Source organism: Benincasa hispida, chromosome 9 (assembly GCF_009727055.1).
Source record: "Benincasa hispida cultivar B227 chromosome 9, ASM972705v1, whole genome shotgun sequence".
Taxonomy (NCBI): Eukaryota; Viridiplantae; Streptophyta; class Magnoliopsida; order Cucurbitales; family Cucurbitaceae; genus Benincasa; species Benincasa hispida.
In genome coordinates, this window is record NC_052357.1 from 19,861,296 (window position 1) to 19,866,799 (window position 5,504).

General features: G+C 32.9%; 1 non-coding gene across 1 annotated transcript; it reads left to right on the forward strand.

Annotated features, from left to right (window-relative positions):
- The first annotated feature begins 4,297 nt into the window (after positions 1-4,297).
- TRNAK-UUU lies at positions 4,298-4,369 on the forward strand. Its single transcript has one exon. It is a non-coding gene; the product is annotated as a tRNA-Lys (tRNA).
- The last annotated feature ends 1,135 nt before the right edge of the window (positions 4,370-5,504 follow it).

Consider the following 5,504-nt stretch of genomic DNA (forward strand, 5'->3'; position numbering starts at 1 on the left):
TCTTTGTAGGACACCTCCGCTCCACGACTCCACACGAATGGTCAGGATCAACCATCTATAGTAGTTTACAACACTTGCAAACCTCACAAAGCAGATCGTATCCATAGTGTCACTAGGATCAGGTATCCCACCTTAATCCTTATACTACAGACCGATTTAGGTTATCACTTAAGGCATGATCCATTTGTATATCACATATATATGCTTAAGTTCACATAAGATAACCAAAGAGCTTTGTTTATTGGATATGAGTAAATGCCAGAATTAAATAACATTTATTTTATTCATTGAACAATGTGTATCTTTACAAAACAACGAGACTTCAGAAGAATTAGGACACCAATCCCAACAACATGATCCACTTGTATGTCACCACATACATGCTTAAGTTACATACAGATAACCAGGAATTTTATTTTTATTGGTTTCTGGTAAAGGAATTTAAACAAACAACTAAACAAAATCAAGATGTGAAGTAAAATATCATATATTATACAACACAAGCGTTTGTACAAACTGTTTACAAACTACAGGACACGAGACTTTAGGGCATCAACCCCAACAAGCATATCCCCTCATTTTCAAAACTCGATAGCATATTTTCCCTATCTCTAAGGCTCAATGGTGTATTAGCCCCATTTTCAAGGCTCAATGGTGTATCTGCCTCATCTCCAAAGCTCGATGGCGTATCGAGCCTATTTTCAAAGCTCGATGACATATCTGCCTCATCTTCAAAGCTTGATGGCGTATCTGCCTCAACTTCAAAATTGGATCAAGGTTTGGTTCACATAGGGATGACCCCAGAAAGTTCTAAACGATCTTATTATGCCACTCCTTAAAAATGTTGGTGCAGTTTCGCTCCCTCCCCAAAATGTTGGTGCAACTTTGCTTTTTCTCTAAAATGTTGGTGCAGCTTTGCTCCCTCTGCAAAACATTGGTGCAGCTTTTCTCCCTCTGTAAAACATTGGTACAACTTTGCTCCCTCCTCAAAATGCCAGTGCAACTTTGCTTCCTCTCCAAAATGCTGGTGCAACTTTGCTCCTTCTCCAAAATATTAGTGTAGCTTTGTTCCCTCTCCAAGGGAAGATAATCCAACCCTCTCTAAGGACAATATAATCTGGCCCTCTCTAAGGGTGAGGTGATTCGACAGGGTTAAATGATCCGGCCCTCACTAACGCCAAGATGATCAGACCCTCTCCCGAGAAAGATGACCCGACCCTCCTTAGGGAAAGATAACCCGACCCTCACTAAGGGCAAGATGATTCGACCCTTTCTAAGGGTCAGGTGATTTTGTAGGGTCAGATGATCCGACCCTTACTAAAGACAAGATGATCCGACTTTCTCCAGAGGAAGATGACCTGGCCCTCTCCAGAGGAAGATGACTCGACCCTCTCCAGGGGAAGATGAACTTGGCCTTCTCTAAGGGCAAGATGGTCCGACCCTCTTTATGGGTAAGATGATTCTCCAAGGCAAGATGATGTGGCCTTCTCCAAGGGAAGATAGCTCGACCTCTCTAAGGGCAAGATTATTTGGTCTTTTCTAAGAGTGAGATGATTCAGTAAGGTCAGATGATTCAGCCCTCACTAACGGCAAGATGATCCGACCTCTCCCAGAAAAGATGACTTGACCCTCTTTAGGGAAAGATGACCCGACCTTCACTAAGGGCAAGATGATTCGACCCTTTCTAAGGGTGAGATGATTTGGTAGGCTCAGATGATCCGACCCTTTCTAGGGGAAGATGACCCGAACCTCTCCAGGAGAAGATGACCCGACCCTCACTAAGGACAAGATGATCTGACCCTCTCTAAGGGTGAAGTGATTCAATAGGGTCAGATGATTCGACCTTCTCTAGAGGAAGATGACCCGACTCTCTCTAAGAGCAAGATGATCCGGCCTTCTCTAAGGGTGAGGTGATTCGGTAGGGTCAGATATCTGGTCTCACTAAGGGCAAGATAATCCGACCATCTCTAGAGGAAGATGACCCGATCCTCTCTAGGGGTAAGATGATTGTCGATGATCTGACCATCACTAAGGGCAAGATGATCTGACTCTCTCTAGGGGAAGGGCAAGATGATTTTCCAGGGGAAGATGATCCGACCCTCTCCAAGGTCAAGATGATCTGGACCATTTTAAGGTCAAAATGATCTAGCTTATATGAATTATTCTTCCTTAAGATCAACAAAGGTGGCGGTCGCATATTGGACACCGTTGTAAAAAAATGAAAAAAAAAAAAAGAGAGAGAGAGACCAAAGAAATAAAAATAAAAAAATAAAAAAAATAGAAAAATAGAAAAAGAATGTAAAGAAGAAAAAAACAAACAAATAAAATTTATTTAGAAAAAAGGGAAAATGTGTGAAAAAAAAAGAAAGAAAAAAATGAGGAAGAAAAAAGAGGGAAAAAGAAAAGAAAGGAAAAAAGAAAGAAAAAAGACTGAAGATGAAAAAAAAGAGAGAAAAGTGAAGGAAAAAGAAATTTTTTTTTTAAGAAAAAAAAAAAAAAAAAGGGAAGGAAAAAAAAATTTTTTTTTTAAAAAAAAAAAAAAAAAAAAGAAGATGAAGTCCAGCGTAAGCTAGAATACTGTGATGAAGAAAATTAGAAAAAATAAGAGAGCCAAATATTGATTTTAAGTCAATTTTGAATGAATGGAAAAGCCACAAAAATGAAAGAAGGTTTTTGCTTATGAAAATCAAAGAGATGAAGGAATCTATCACTTTGCGTTTTGCAAACGAGTCACAAAGGGAGTGTAAAGCATGATTTGGCCAATTTATAGCATAGATCCACATCACTCCACTGCTAAATCTAATCCAATCTATAAAAAATCAACTACATTTGACAATTTAACTTGAAAGCTATCGATAGAGTTGTTTTTTTTTTTTTTGTTACTTTAAAAGATTTATCTATATTTCGTTCTTATCTCATATCAATTTTCTCTATTCAAATTATATTATTATCTTAAATTAAAATTTGAGATATTCCAAAATTTATCTCAAATTCATACCATCCGAATAAAATCTCAAATTAAAATTTGAGATTAAATTGAGAATAAAATCACAAATTAAAAATTGATTATATTCCAAATTTTATCTCAAATTCAAATCTAAGTTTAGATTTTATGCTCAATCCAAATCAAAATCGGAAAACATCTCAAATTAAAATTTGGTCATATTCCAAAATTTATCCAAAATTCTAATTAAAGTTATATACTAAACTCATAATTTGAAGGGACATGGGTTGAATGAGAAATTTTGGGTAATCACAAATTACCACGTCATTTCTCAAATTAATGATGAAATACAAATCATCAAATTTGGGACCAATTAGAAGATGACATGTGGCCCAAATTGAAGTTGGAGATATAAATTGGCGAGTTTCGATGATGCCAAATTGAAGTTTGGGCTAAAGTTAAATTGGACCCAAGAATATGCTTGATTTGACCTAAGTGCTAAATTAGGTTGAAATCCAATTAATTGAGCCCAAAGGCCAGGTCCATAAACCAATCAAACCCAAACCCACCTGAAAACTCTAGGAGTTCATTTTTTGGGGTCAGAAATTTTAGATCCAAGAAAGCCTAAAAAGAATTCTTTACAATCATATATAGAAACATTCTTCCAAGACTCCAAGCTCAAGAACATCCACACGCTTTGACTCCAAGAAGATCATCAAGCCCAATGGCCGATCATTCAAGAAGATCATCATGCTCAAAGGTCAATCATTCAAGAAGATCAACTAGCTTAAACATTATAGTTTATTTGAAAGCATCAAAAGATCATGTATTAGAGATTGTACTCGTTATACTAAATACAAAAACCAAGTTCAACTCTACGAAACAAGTTTCTCCAAAAATCTCGTACAAACAAACCCAACCCAACCATAAAACATTTGGATTAGGTTGGTTCGGGATAATTAGGTCATTTTTTTTATATATTTACTCTAAAAATAAGTAATATATTAATATGTAAAAATTGTATTTAATTATTTTCATATATTGAATTAGGATTATCAATTGAATTTCAATATTATAAAAATTTTATTCCAAAGTGTTAAAAAAATATTGTTAGGAATTGCGGAGAATAAATTAACCAAAACAATAGAAAAAATAAAAGAAAATGAAAATAAATATATGTGAAAATAGTTATATCGTAAGTAAAAAAAACATACTTTCTAAAATTAATAATAAGTTTGGGTCGATTAGATTATTTTATGTGAATTCATGAATCAACTCAATTCATAAATTTTTATTTATTCAATCCCAATCCAAATAAATCGATAAATTGATGTAAACCATATGTATCAACAAGCCGTCTTAGCTCAGTGGTAGAGCGCGTGGCTTTTAACCACGTGGTCGTGGGTTCGATCCCCACAGACGGCGCACTCCTTATTTTATGAAACATTTTATTGATTTTTCAAACTCGATTTTTCTTTCATTTATATCTAAAACTTTCGGAGCTGGGCCGGAGGCCCGGATGGGCCGGCCCAATTAAAGGAACAAACAACACGAACGAGAAAAAGGGATTTTTGCATAAAAAAAACCATTTTAGGTCCTATATCTTAAAAATGGCTTTAAATTTGAATTTTTTCAAGGATAAATTTACCTTTTTTTATTATTTTTATTTTCGATTTTTATATATATTTTCCTATTTTCAAAATTTTCTTAATAATTGAGACAAAAAACTGCATTTATTATGGAGAGAAAAAATATATTTATTTATTGAGATTTTTGCTTTTATTTAATTTAATTGGAGAGAGAAAATACATTTAATGATTTTTTTTCTATTTTCAATTGTTTCACTTTTTTCTGCGAATTCATGGTTATTTAAAATATACCTCAGAATATATGAAATATACCACGATATATAAATCCAATGTTTGACATAAATCACATATAATGCATTTCTTATGGAGAGAGAAAATGTATTTATTATGATTTTTTTCTTTTTTTTGATTGTATAGATAAAATGCATTTATATATTTTTTCCATTATCATTTGGAGAGAGAAAATGATATTTAATATGTTTTTATTTTCCATTTTATTTTTCATGTTGGTTGTTGTTATCATGTGAAATATTTAATTGTTTGTTCACTTATACATGTAATATATTCCGTTGTTTATTTATACATATCAATTTATTGGGTTTTTATACGGATTAATGATTATTTTAAATATACCTTAGAACATTTTGAGAGATTCATGATTGTTTTACATATACCTTAGAACATTTTGTTAGGTATTTGAAAATATCCTAATCGATATATAAAATATACTACAGTTTATAAATTAATGATTCACTCAATGCTTGACATAAATCACAGTATAGATCAATATATGAAATATACTATAGTATATAAATCACCGTAAATCTTTACACTACAATATATATATCATAATACAATAAGTCTAAATAATAAAAAAAAATACTCATTTATATCAAATAAACGAATAAATATATCACGGTATATACCAAATTTTCTACAAAGGTTAAAAAAGAGTAAATATATATCATAAT